At 35.0% G+C, this 15,176-nt stretch overlaps 1 long non-coding RNA gene across 1 annotated transcript in view; it reads right to left on the bottom strand.

Moving 5' to 3' along the window:
- LOC114892009 overlaps positions 1-15,176 on the bottom strand; it is a 458,069-nt gene that overhangs the window by 119,444 nt on the left and 323,449 nt on the right. Inside the window, exon 7 of the long non-coding RNA XR_003792668.1 lies at positions 10,874-10,969. This is a non-coding gene — a long non-coding RNA (uncharacterized LOC114892009). The remainder of the gene's footprint in view (positions 1-10,873; positions 10,970-15,176) is intronic.

The following is a 15,176-nucleotide window of genomic DNA, read 5'->3' on the forward strand; positions in this document are numbered from 1 at the left end:
AAGTGGCCCCAAAGATGTCTACATTCTAATCCCCAAAACCTGTTACTGTGTTACCTTACATATAGTGAAACATACTTTGCAGATGTGATTAAGGGCCTTGATATGGGGAAATTATCCCAGATTATCCAGGTGGCCTCAGGGTAATCACAAGGGTCCATGTAAGAGGAAAGGCAAGAGGGTCAGAGTCAGTAAAGATGTGATGACAGAAGAAGTTGGAAGGATAAGAGGAAGGGGACATGAGCCAAGGAAAGCAGGTGGCCTCTACAAGCTGGAAAAGCATAAAAATGGATTCTTCCCTAGAGCCTCCAGAAGGAATGCAGCCCTGTCAACACTTTGATTTTAGGGCTCCTGATCTCCCAAACTGTAAGATAATAAATTCGTGTTGTTTCAAGACATTGAGTTTGTGGTAATTTGTTACAAAAGCAATAGGAAACTAATGTATTAGGCATCATTCATAATGATCATATTACTTTTATTCTGCAACCTATGATGTAATGTTCAAATTAATATGTCAAATCATAATGAATTATTTTATTTGAGGATGAAAAACTAGTTTTGGTTATGGTGTTTTGTTATTTAAATATGCTCCTATTTTTTATTTTCTGATATTTATTTAGTATATTTTCATCCATGTATTACAGTAATGACATTAATCTGTAGTTTTCACTGCTGTGCTAACTTTGTCATACTTTGTTATCAAAGCTTACTAGCTTCATAAAATGACTTGAAATGTTCTCTTTTTATGCTCTCAATCTACTTAAACACTATGGGAATTTTTAATCAGTGCACTTTGAAGACACAAAAATTAAAACTTGAATTTACTTTTTAATTTTTTTAACAGTTGTAGGCCTACTTAAATTTAAATTTTCCACCTCTTTTCAGTCCAATTTTGTTAACTTATACCTTGTCAGGAACTTACGTATTCATTGAGATTTTTAAGTTTATTAGCATAGAGTGGTGTGCAAAATTTTCTTAAAATGTTTAAACTCTCCCATTTACTGATATATCCCCCCCTTATAAACTATAAATGTCTACATTTAATGTTCCATTTATTTTGTTCTTGTTGGGATATTCCAGAAGTTTTTCTATTAGTTATTCTTCCTTTTCTGCTGCTCTTTCCTAAAAAAATAATAAATCAGTGATTGAATCATATTCTTTCTCCTGAGTTTCTTATGTTTGCTTTGTTGTTTTTCTTCAAACTTTTTGGGTTAAATATTAATTGATTTTCATTCTTTGTTGTTTAATAAACAAGGAACTCCAGTCTATAAATTTGCCTTCAAACCATGACTTCGGAAATATCACAGTGGTTTTAATTTAGAAAGTGCTCCTTATCTCTCTAAATATGCTAGCTAAAATCTGTAGTGTTACTTTAATCCAAGAACTCTTTGGCAAAATGCTTTATTTTGCTTTTAATATCTAACTAGTGTGAATTTTTTGTTTAGATGTGCAATTAAGTTTTTATTTTATTGCAATGCCATTAAAATACACAGCTTACACAGTTTCTACTCCTTGTTTTTAATTATGATTTTGAGCGTGTGTGTTTGGCATATGATCACTTTTTGTAAGTGTTTGAGGCATTTCTAAAGAAAATATTGTTCCTTTAGAATATAGAGTCTTATATAGATACATTTAAATTTTATAAAATTTTAGTATAAATATATATACATGCCACATATCATATATGTAAAAATATAAATATAGATATAATTATTATGTTAACTCCATTTTTTCAAGTTCTTTCAGTCCTTATTTATTTTTTACTTTTGATCTGTCAAAGAGTAAGAATAGTATGTGATAAAGTATCCCATTACAATTGTGTTTCTGTCAGTTTCTCTGTGTATTTCTAACAGTTTATGCGGTAGATAATTTATCTTTTCAGTTACATAATGTTTTATAACTGTTATAACTTTACTGTGAACATTAGCTTTCATCAAAATAAAAACGTGACATTATATGCTTTTTATTCGTGAATTCTATTTTGTATTAAAGTAATATTGCTTCCTCTGGGTTTGGTTTTCTTGTTTTTGGTAAGTCTGATGTATGTTTGTCTTTAACTTTATATTTAACATTCTTTTTCATGTTGTTTTACATATGGTCCAAAAGTATTTGGAGAAGTCTGTAGCCAGCCTAAGTTTTGTTTTTTATAAGTAACATGATTTTCCTGCTAACATGTCTGATAATTTTGCTGTATTTTTAGAATATAATAATTTCACCAATATGTGTAGTAAAATTAATATTTCTCAGATTTCATGAGCTATTTCTATATTTTTAAAAGTCAGTCTATCTTTTGCTAATGAATCTTCTTCTGTTACATCTTTGCTTATTACTTTTGTTCATCTACTCTGTTCTCACTTTCTATATATGTAGATTGTATCATATAGCTCTGTCCATATTACTAAATTTTTTATTATTTTCAATTATTTATACTTTTCCTGAAATTGTAATATTTCATCACATCTATTTTTTTATTTTTTATTTTGTTAATTTGATTTTCTTTCTGTCAATTTTTTTATAGCCTGCTTCCTTTGAAGTTACTAATTTAACAGTTCTGTTTATCATACTTATACAGTACTTCTGTATCTTAATTTTGTTTTATCTTCATAATTGCTTGTTAAAACCTAATGAATGTTTTTTGAATCTCATTGGAAACAGAAATTTTCTAAAATTTGTCTGCGTTTCTGAACACAGATGTACTACAGAGAATATATCCTCTATCCTCTGATTCTACTGGGCAGTTCCCTGCTTTTGATCAAGTAACTGCTTATTACATTGTTGCCTCAGGCAGTAATCCATTCAATTCCAGCCTTCTGAGGGAAGGAGCCCCAGTGTCGTGGTCTCCTGTATGATTTGGCCATCCTTCCCACAGCCTGACTTCATCTTTTTAGGACTCTGAAAGATGAAAAATAACGTGTTGGGCAGACCTTAGAATACTGGTAATACCAGACCAAGACAATAAAATGTTCAAAGGAATGGAGATAATATTTGACCAAGATGTCACACTGAGTACACATATCTTTTTTTCCCTTCCTGCTTAAAGTCCTTGGAATGACAAAAATTATACTTTTAAAGTACATTAATGTACATCAGTGAAAATGAAAGTGCCATTAGTAAACTAGAATATTTCAGGAATTACTGAAAAACAGACCATAATCAATCACATAAGCAAAAGAGAAAAGCAATCCCAGGAGTGCTCTGGGCTCAGCAAGAAAGGTGCACAGAAAATCATTAGGTTGATTGCCCATTGCCCAGAACAGTAGGCAGCAGAGGTATTTTCCTGGAAGCTGCAGCTAATGCAATAAATACTAAATATTAGGTCTGGAAAGGCAATGTTTTGGCAGATAGCTAGCAAAACCAGGAAGAATAAGAATCCCTAATTCCTAGAAGTACCTGTGCACACCATACAACAGTATGTATGATCTCTCCCCTAGAATAAGCAGGGACTGTCTATAGATTGTGAACGAGAATATTTAAACACAAAGAAGAGGCAAAAGATAATAATCACCAAATATTTGAGGAAATTATCAGCATGATAAAGACAACAAATTAAATAAAAAATTAACAGCTGAGAAATTAAAGTTTGCCTAACAGAGCAAACATTTCAAATATTTATACTTGACATATTTAGAGAACTTCAAAAGGATATTTCATACACAAAAATAGAAACAATTAATGATCTTAAAACTTTAAATATGATTGTCAAAAAAATTAAGTGGTAATTTTGAAAGCTAAATGAAATGAAAACACAGCCACAGAATGAATTCACAAACTGAAAGAAGAACCTGAAAGATTCTTCCAAAACATGATACAAAAGAATAAAATATTGATTACACTGTACAAAATAAATCTAAGACATATTGATAATAGAATTATAAACTCCAACATCCATTACACTAGATTTATGAAAAGAGTAACAAGCACAATGAAGGAAAGAAAATCATCAAAAAATTATAGAAGAAAATTTCCCAGAGCTAAAAAAATGATGCATGCCTTTGGGCCTAACTAGGGCTCAACAGAATCAAAGAAAAAAGATACTCATAAAGATAAATCATAGTAGAGTTTTAAAACTCCAAAGAAAGGGAAAATCCTAAAGTTTTCACGGGGAAGTAAATAGGTGACCTATGGAGGAATAAGACGCAGTATATTTGTATCAAGTTTCTCAGCAACAACTTATTCTAGAAGACAATGGAGCAATGCTGTCAGAGAACCAGAAGGACATTTGTTTAAATCTAATTCTTGACCCAGCTATAGTTTTAATCAATTATAAAGAGACAATAACAGCATATTCAGAAAAGCAAAGACTCAAATTTTACCCCTCTCACATCCTTTCTAAAAATAACTACTTAAGAATATTCTGTTTTATACCAGTGAAAAGGATTAGAAAATGACTTGAAATGTTTTAAGAAGTAGTGGAAAATCTGAACACAATAATTACTGTAGAAGAAAATGTTAAAGTTTATTCCTAAAATGGTATCAAACCCAGATGATTTTATGGAAAAATCATAGTAAACAATTCCCAGAACAAATAATCCCCATGAGCATAGAAAAATAGGGAAATGTGGAAGTCTGCCCAACATATTTTTGAAGGCTAGAAAAATTCTGATAGCACAAATTGGACAAGGATAAGACAAGATAAAATTGTAGTCCAATTTTGCTTATTATATAAATTCAAGATATTAATAAATGAATCCCATAGTCCAGCCACAAAATAAAATATTGTTATCAAATATACTATCATAGAAATGAAAGCCTGATGTAACCCTAGGAAATTTATTACAGTAATTCAGTATAAGAAGTAGATTAAAGGAAGAAAATGATATTATAACCCCAACAGATGCCAAGAATTTTCAATAAAATTCAACCCCATTACTGACTTGAAGTGGTGATTAAATTCTTCTGTCACTCTGAATCCTATCATCCCCAATGAAAATAATAAGTCTATTTTTATTGGGGCATCACCTACCATGACCCCCACTTACAGAGGACAGTCACTACTGAGTTTCTAAAGAATTTTAGTAATCCTTCAACAATGTATTTCTCAATGCCTCAGTGAAGAGAACGTTCCCTGGGCCTTCTTGAGAAACATAATTATAGAATGAGTAAGCAGGTTATACAAACTTCAACATTTCTAACTATCCAATTATCTTTATTCCTTCTTCTATATAATATCAGAGAATTTCTGGTATCTCAGATGCATTTAATGCAGGCCACCACAGAGAACAGATTTCAATTATCAGAGCAAGACTTTAGAACCATTCCCTGCTACATTGCATATGTCAACTGAAAAAAAAATACACAACCTAAAAGTTAAGAATTACGTTTTATATTTGTAAGTCCCATGTGCTTTGCTTTGTGGTTATTTGGTACCATCCTATGACTAGAAGCAAAACTGTACTGAGAGACCTGAACATCTCCTTACCCTTAAACATTTGCATCCCCTATAGTATTTAGAATACTATCGTGTACATACTAAATGTTATTCTTTTTGTATGAACATTAACAAATAAAAAGTTTGAGCCACATCTCAAACATAGAAACTAAACTTTTAAAAGAGTTTTAAGAAACAAATATTTCAATTTAAAAATTTTATGTATTTAACTTTATTTTAGCCCAACAGACAAATGGGGAGGCATGTGTTTTTTTCATTTAATTACATTTTAAGACCTGGGTCAACTTTTCCTCTGCACTTGGGACCTTCCCATTTTCCAACAAGCTAAGCTCTTTGTCATTGTACTAGCTGCTTTGTAAGAGCTATAACGTATAAAAAGAGAGATATAGAGTGGAACCCTAGACACCTGGAAAAACTAATGCCTAATTCCTCAACATCCACAATTGTGAGCTGTGTAGCTGCCATTGCAGAAAAGTACATTTTCCATTATCAGAAATAATGAACCAGATTTCCCCACTACCCACTCAAGTAGAGTAACACATTTGAGGCTTTCTGGTAGAAATTAACAAACCCAGTAGCACTCCAGTGTCCTAGAATCCTTAATGAATATCCGTAAACACTTTACCTAACGCTGAGAGGACACATCAGCACTATGGGGAAAAAAGAAGCCCATAATTACTTAGCTTTTTATTTAAATCATCTTATAAATTGTTTAGTCTCTCCTCATATAATTTGGAGTGTAGACTTTTTTTATTCCTGAACGTGTCCTGGTGTGAGAGACATCACATGTCCTGTCACATGTTGTTGGAGGGGTGGGGAAGGATTGGTGTTTAAAAACTATCCCTGTGCCCAGTAGCTCAAGCTCCCTATAAGTAATGAGTCTTTACTTTAGTGGAGCCAACTTATATGTCAGCGGCCACCCACCCAGCTATGGTCTATCAAATGCTAATGCAAAATTATAACAAGCGTTTGAATGGCTAGAGCTCAGCAGATAAGAAATCACTGTATATTTAGAGTCATTTTACAAACTGCCTCTATCTTCAGAAAATTAGGCTTGCACTTTCCTTTCTATCATCCCATTTTTTTTTCAACTTAGTTGTGAAGTCACAGGGCAGAATCTGATTCATACACTAATGTCTCTTTGTTCTTGGTTCTACTGCTTTCACAAAAATGCTGTAGGCAGTTCGCTAGAATGACTAATTTACTGGAGAAGTTATCAGAGTCCATTCAGCTGCAACTATAAAATAATTCAAGTAAGACAATGGTGCCTGCTAGCACTCCATGGGGAAGGTTTGTCCGTTCAACTATTTGATTCACCCCAACATATTCATCTGTGAAGTTAAAAATCTCATCTAGAATGCCCTGTTCATGATCAATTTGTCATTCCTGTCATAAATTAAGTGATGAAAATAGAAGAGTTTTTTTTAAGGTAAAGCAAAGTCAAAATATGTTTTACACCACTCAACTGAATTTTTCATCACAGAATTTAAATATTTTAAATACTATTTATATTATAATATTTAGAAGCAAAATCGCCTTCCCTGAATTAGTTTCAAAAGTTCTTGCTGCATTGCTCTGGTGGGTGTGGAATATTTAAGAATCCATGTATATATACTGGGTTAGCCATTTTTAATTTTTTAAAGATGTTATCTATCATGAGCATAATAAGAAATATCAATAAATTTAGGCTTAGAATGTAAATATAATAAAATTATAGAAATTGTCATGTTTGCCATTTCTAAAACAGTGCCAAGTCACCCAGATGCATGCACTTTCAATGGGTTCTGTTAGATAAAACTATATATTACAGTAACTCACCCTATACCAATTTCTTCTAGTACTGAACTCTCAAACATTTTATAACTGATTTTATCCATATTGAACTAGAGAAAGTTTAGTCTTCAAACAGCCATTCAATATTCAGAAGTATTGTTTCCCTACAGTATGAAAGGTAAAGGACTGGAATTAGATTATATAAATAGTAATAGTACTTATCAACACATTAAAATTTTCAGCCTCGGCTTCCCTGGTGGCACAGTGGTTGGGAATCCGACTGCCAATGCAGGGGACATGGGTTCGATCCCTGGTCCAGGAGTATCCCACATGCCGCACAGCAACAAAGCCCGTGCACCACAACTACTGAGCCTGCACTCCCCAACAAGAAAAGCCACCGCAATGAGAAGCCCGCACACCGTAACGAAGAGTAGCCCCTGCTCTCCACAACTAGAGAAAGCCTGCGCACAGCAATGAAGACCCAATGCAGCCAAAAATAAATAAATTAAAAATAAATAAATTTTTTAAAAAAACTTTCAGCCTCTATCTTTCCAGAAAACTGCTACTCAAAACCAAATGAAGTAGTCAGAAAATAGAAGACCAGAATGCAAACAGATACAATAGCAGAATACAAAGACTAGAAATGTAACAGCATACAATGCTTCCTGTCTCGAATCTTTTAGTAGTGTTTATGTTGTTCCTCCCCTTAGTATTGATATAATAGGGTCCATGCGTATAGGATTGGGACGGATTAAACAGAAACATCGGAAAGAGCTCAGAAATGTCAGCCCAAAGTCAAGAAAATATGATTCCATAAAATGCCCTCATGCCCTCAGCCCGGTCCCTAAATCCAAATTCACCTCTTAGTCTTCTCCCACCTCACCTATTCTTTGTAAAACTATTGAACTATTTTAAATTCCCTAAACATGACACATCTCACATCTCCTTGCCTTTAGGAATAATGTTTCCTCTTCCCTGCTTCTATAAATTTCTATTTGACTACGTTTTAGCCCAAATATAACTTCCTCTGGGAATCTTTCTCTTACTGCCCCAGAAAACCTAGATTCTCTTTCCTTTATGTTCCCACCATGTGTTATAGAAGGTACATTATTAGAAATGTTCTCATTTTACTCATTTTACCATAATCGTGTGCGTATATTCCTCCCCACTAAGCACTTTTTTGAGAGCAAGAATTATATCTGATTCATTTTTATATTGCTAACATTTATTATAGTGCCTGGCACACTGCGGATGATCGATAGTTTTCTTAAAGAATAAAATGAGGGAATTAAAATAACTATGAATGCTGCCTAAAATTTCATGAAAAATGTTTTGAAGTGGGAAATAAGAAAGTATATATTTATATAAAGGGGGTTTTTATGAGTATTTCTAAGTGGGAACTTCAGAACGGCAACTCTAGAAACCATAGTTGTCATGAGACCAAATTCAATACGTGGAGATAATCTGCAGATAGTAAGAAAAGGGACTCAATACTGACCCATATGGAGCACCACTTTTTACAAATTTTACAGGTGAGTAAAGGAAAAAGATTCGACCACAAAGGTAAGAAGGAAGCCAGGAGAATGTCCTGGACACCGAGTGAAGAGTCCTTCATGAGGGAGGGAATGGTCACCTTAGTGAAATCCTGCTAAGAAGCAGAGCAACATTAGTACATTAAAGTGTCCCCTGGATTGGACAATAGGGAGGCTTTTGCTAACCTTGACAAGAGTGATTTGTTTTCAGTGGTGCGATAAAAAAACTCAGAGTAGCTTAAAGATTTGAATGTGCAGACAGCACCCACAGTTAAGTAGTTTGAGAAGTTTGGTTGAGAAAAAGGAGAGAGAAATGGGAAGGGGCCAGCTGAAAGGGATATGGAGTGAAGAAAGAACTGTTTTTAGCACAGAAGATACGAATGATCCATTCGACAGGGAAAGATTGAGTTATCCCTTCTCTCCTGCAATGTCAGAGAGAAAAGGCTATTAGCATTTGGGAGGAGATGGGATCCAGAGCACAAGTAGAGGTTGTGACCATTGTTCAGAGGAGGTTCACTCTATTCATTAAAGAGGCAAGAAGGAGTAGATGGGTGTGGAAGCAAGGAGGGTCCTAGATATGGTAGCAGGAAGATGACAGCTAATTTCATCCCAAAGCTCATAGAGTCACATTCTTTAGGTCATGCTGAAAGAACACAGTTTACATCTCTGTCACTCAGGGTAAGCTGTGTTTTACAGGGGTAAAAGAGAGTTGCAAAACACCAAAGGCTAGCAGTAACAAGAGTGCGTCTCTCATGCACAGTATTGTGTATATCACAAGTCAGCTGTAGCTTGGCTCTACTTTGCCCTTTATCTGGAACTTTGCTGACTGTCATGCAGAGGGAAACAGAATAAGCAAACTATGCCCTGGCTCTTAAAGCTTCTGCTTGAAGTGACAACTCACTTCTGCTCATATTTCCTTGGCCAAACCACATCAAAAGGCCAGGCCTGCACTCAACAGGGCAAAGATATAGGAAGACACTGACGAGAAAGCCATGGAACATGGGTGAAGAGTGATAGAATCTGCAAGTCTTATAGATAGTTCATTCCTATCTTTCAGTTTAAAAATCAAAGGTAAAGCTAATATCCCCAGTCATGGATATTCTTTATCCTATGACTACCTATTCTCCACATCCATGCTCACTAGACTAAAATGACTAGTGTATTTTAGAACATTCACTGGCCTAGTGCCACCTCCTAAACTGTCATTCCAGCTGTAACTCTAGTCTCCCCTTTGGTAGATGGTCACAGGTGATTTCTGCCATTCACTCATTCACCAAGTATTTACTATTTGCTAGTTATATCAATGTTATTAATACCCACCCCTGCTACAAAGTTGCTGTACTTTGCATATGACAAATGGATAAAATATATGCTTTATGATAATGTAGCTAAATATCTCCTAGGTTTGAGAAAACTATGAGAAACATTACATAGGAAATATGGATGTTGACTGTATTTTATGACAATTAAATGGGTTTTCTCCTTCTTGGAGAAGGAAGAAATGCTTATCAGAAAGTCTGTCCTTTGAAATTGTGCCTGACTTGTACCATTTTTATTCAAAACATTTTTATTCATAACCAGTAGGAAAACAATTTAACTTTATTAATTAATTAAATGATTGCATAGGATGGCTTCATTGGGGAAACATTCTGCTAAGGTTCGAAATGCAGACAGATAATTTTAACTCATAGAATTCAATGACAGATAAGAGAAAGAAACCAAGGTTGAAGTAGCTCATCTATAAATGAAAAAAATATAAGGCTTCCATAAATTAAAACACCCCCATTGGTAACTGACCAGCACAGCAACAAGAGAGCAGAAAAATTTTCTAGCAAATATGGTTTACCCTTTAAACAAAGTTCTTCATGGTATTTTCCTATATTTAAAAGGATTCCTGTCCAGGGCATATTGCTACTTTGTATTCCTCTTGATATTTTCATTTAAAAGAGAGCCGCTGTGCAAAATAATGTCCTTGTCCGTCCCGTCCTCATACAAACCTCCAATCAAATTTAATAAAGCTAGTTTGATACAATGCCAGCCTACACTTGGTTTACCCTTGGTCGACTTTAATAGGGTCAAAAATATTTTCGCATTGGCAGTGTATGCATTAATCATTTTTCCAGAGGATTTAGAAAATTGGAAGAGACAAGGCCAAGCAAAATTTTAAATTAATTGGGCCTACCCCAGCCTTCCAGGGTCACCTTGTGGCAGTTGTCCCACATTTTCCAGGTCACGGAGTTCCTGTGTTTCCTACAGCTGCCACGACGAGAGATCCATGCTGTGGGCACACAAAGGTGAAAGAATTTCTCTCAGAAAGTGTGAATTCTCCTACGGCAATCACAACAATTGCAGTTTCCAGATTGTCGCCAGACACCAACCACTTAAATAATGCATGCTCGGCTGACGCCTCCAGTTGTGCATTTTCTAATCGAGTAGTCAGGAAGATTTGCAAACACTCTGTCATTTACCATAAATCCGCTGCCTACTTATAACCACGGAGTAATTAATTTTAGTACTGCTCAGAATTATTAATTTCAGGCGGAAAAATCTGTTTTCACAATTGTTGTATACCCCATTTTTTTCCTCCACCAATATTCATCAAAAAGGCTGAAACCGTTTTCTTACAGGAGAAGGTTTAATCAGAGTAATGTTATTGAGTAATGTCAATAACATTAACATTAACATTATTGCTATCTATGTGATAGCAATAATGGATCTGTATTTCTGGTTCCAATCTATAATCATGCACTCACAGTTGTCTGGCTGACTCACCAGAGGAAGTTGACAACATGAAATAAAGGCTTTCATGAACGTATGATACAGTAGTCCTTAAAGTCTTACTATGTCATAGGCAACCACTTCATGTTAGCTTCTAATATAAGGTAGCAATGAGCTACATCCTGTGTACAGAAAGTACTTTGTGCCTTTCGAGAAAGATAGCAAATATTTTTCACTTGTTTAAATGATCTTAGCATTTGACAGCAAGAGAGTAAGAATCTTTACAAAGGATAAAAATAACTTGTAGTGGAATACACAGTTCTGAATACACTGGTATGAAAATCTCAGCAATCACGTGTTTATCTAACACACATAGAACGAAAATTGAGCATTAAATATGGTGCATTTTATCTTGGTAAAGCTAAATCTGGCACTCTCTTAGTTGATGTTAGTTTCCTGCTTAAGCAGCTGCATAACGTCACAAGACTGTCCATAGTATAAATATATAATGAGCACGAGAAAATCGGGACAGCTTTGTCTAATAGCCAGATCCCTTCCCATCAGTAGTGGGAACCCATAGCTGGCACAAGTATGGGCAAGTCATCTTCCATGGAAGTTTCCGTTTCCGTTTTCCACTGCATGAGTGATCAAGAAAAAAAAAAATGAAGGGAAAGTAAACTAACATCTAGAGATGTAAACATGACTCACTGGGAAGTAACTTCCAGGATGTTTGTGGTTATCTGGGTCTAAACACTGCTGATAATTCTGACTACTCTTGTTTTTAACTGTTTTTTCTCGGGGTGCTTCTTATAGAGACCTCCAACCTTTTGATTATGAACAGTCTGTTAGATGGCAAGGAAGAGATGTCAGTATTAATGAAATTACCTAGTAGGTTGCAAAATGCTCTCAACAAGACCATGACCTAGAGAAAAACTAATGACTTAAGAGCAGGTTTGGGAAAACCTGACATTGTTACCATCTTTGTGCTTTATTTTGGTAATACAGTAGGGTCATTCTGAGATGATGTAGCTACTGTTATATTGAAATTTGAAATTCCTAAAAAGAGATCAAGTCACAGAAACATAAAAAAGATCATCAACACAGGAAAAAAATGTCAGAAGGGTTTTTTGGTTGTTGTTTTATTTTTAATAAGATAAGCCGCCTGAACTTGGGAACCTTGATGTATTTGACACACACTCTTGTGGAGAGCTGAGAAGAGCCTAAAACCTTGCATCCAGTATGAAGACCAGGCTCAGCAGGATCTGCATCACCTGGGAATATGTTAGGAATGCAGATGGTCAAGCCCCACTCCGACCTACAAATCAGAATCTCCCGTGAACAAGATCTAGGAAATTCAAGGGCCCATCAAGCCTGAGAAGCACTTGTCTAAAACATAGCTGTGGAAGGGAAAAAAATGTCACACATACTACACAAATCATTGCTGAGAATCAGCTTTCCGCCACTATTTCAAGCTAACTAATTTGCGTTCCAGGTCTACGCTTCATTTTTTCCCCCCAAGTTTTCCATACACAAAAATAATGTTGTTCCAAACACAAATACAGTGAGCATATCTTCAACTTCACATCAGGAGTGGGCCCACTTGAAAGAAGGGAAGTATAGTATACTTAAGTCAAGCAAAGGGAAAAAAAGCTAACATCTCTATAGTGCTATTAAAGTTTCTGGGGTCATATTACATGGACTTTCTCATCTCTTCTGATCCAGTCTCTTGTTTACAGTGGTAGATTTGACAAACATGCTTTTGGAACTATAATCTTTTACCTTCTTGGTTACAAGGCAAAGCCCTGAATCCTCCCAAACTGGTGAAACAAAATCTACCTTTTTTTTTTTTTTTTCAATCCTTAAGTTTCCCAGGCTATGATAAAGGCACATGGGGAAAAACTTAGAAAAAGAAACATTTTTTAACATTTTTTAATCACTGTGATAAATAGTTCGAACACTGTGTAACTAATCCAGAAAAAGAACAGAGTTCAACCCCATTAATTAGTCATTACAAAACTACTGACTTGTACTATAATATCAGTGGAGTTTCTGAAATAAAATATTAGGGAGTTACAACCAGGATATGGAATTAGAATACAGGACTTCAAAACACATGATTTTTTTGATGGAGATATTTTTTACTAAATTGAGCCACCATTGAGCTATTATGTTGCTCAATATTACTCTTCTCTATTGATCACAAACATTTAAACTTTTATTCATGATATTTTGTTGAAAGAAGCACTATGCTGAACTTCACTATATTTTGACAGCAAACTGAATTCTTGTTCACAAGTATAGGATTTGTTTAGCTCCAGGCATCTGTGTTTGGATTACAAGAATTCTGATTGGTTCACTGCCAGGGGCAACCAGAGGTCAAACTGTCCTTTTAAAACTCTCTCTCTCTCTCTCTCTCTGCCTCCCCTTCCTTTGTCTCATTAATCGGACTTAACAGATAGAGGAAAAGGCAATGACTTCAAATCTTTTAATTCTTTTTCAAGGATATTTTTAAAAGCACAACTCAGTGTTGGTGTGAGGTCAAGTCGATGTGAATACAGATCACACTGGCACACTTCTGACAGGTGACCTGAAACCTTTCAAACTGACATCTGTCACAGAGACAGACACAAGTTTTTTAGCCTGAAAGCTTGTTTTCCTGACATTTCATTTTTCATCAGATTTTGAGAGAAGGGAAAAAAGATGAACTTGAAAAAGTCTTGCCAGGGGCAGAAAATAAGATCAGATTTTCTGCAGCTGCCTGACTCACCTTTAAAGGTTAGAGGTCTAGCAAAAGTGAACAAAAAAAGATCTCAGTTTGATGTTACTGGATAAAAGGACATGTTATCACTTTAAATACATTTCTCAGACTTGCATAACCATTAGGCAGCATTACAGGAGAAATGGAATCAAAGTGAGATTACATATCCATTTTAAATCCCAATTTTAGAGTTTAGTCATGGAGCAAATCAAATCCAACCTCACCTATTCATCTGGCACAAAAGATGAAATCCACAGGTGCATGAATTTTCTTTTTCATGAACTGAATAATTTCCTGCTCCTATGGTATTGAAATGGCCAGTGAAATTTAGGCAAGGTAATGAAATTCTTACTTTGGACTAGAGGGACTTCTGCATTAAAATAGTTACATGGTCTATCTTGACTGGAAAACATGAGCAAAACATATGCTATTGAATAATAGAGAAAAGAACCAGGAGTTCAAAAATAACTGGGTTATAGTCTTGGCTCAACTAAAAGTGTAATCCTGGGCGAGTGACATTCCTGTTGCAGTTTTATCACCTGTAAAATGGGGGAAATCAGATCTATCTTGTGGAGTTCCAGTGAGGATGAAATAGGGTAATGTATCTGCATGCTGCCAAACATAAAACAGTGTGTCGAGGCATGGAAACCATACCATGCTCATCTCTTTTTTTTTTTTTATTCCAGTGCTTAATACAATATTTGACATGAAGTTAGCATTCAATAAGTGGTTCTTGACTTTAAATGAAAGGTAGTACTTTTTAACTGAGTTCGGGGAATTTTTCTATGAGGAACAGCATGGTTGAAGGCTGGGATATGTATTCCTGTAGATCATCTCCAGAAATGGATATAGGGGCAGTAATTTTGGAATTCACCAGGAGACTAAGCACATATTAGACCATATAATTTTATTTTTTTGCAGTACGCGGGTAGACCATATAATTTTTAAGCCCAAATAACCAGGTAAATTAAACCTACCAGTATATAACTGCCCATATTTTCTAAAATAA

Source organism: Monodon monoceros, unplaced genomic scaffold (assembly GCF_005190385.1).
Source record: "Monodon monoceros isolate NGI ecotype Baffin Bay Population unplaced genomic scaffold, NGI_Narwhal_1 Super_Scaffold_12, whole genome shotgun sequence".
NCBI lineage: Eukaryota > Metazoa > Chordata > Mammalia > Artiodactyla > Monodontidae > Monodon > Monodon monoceros.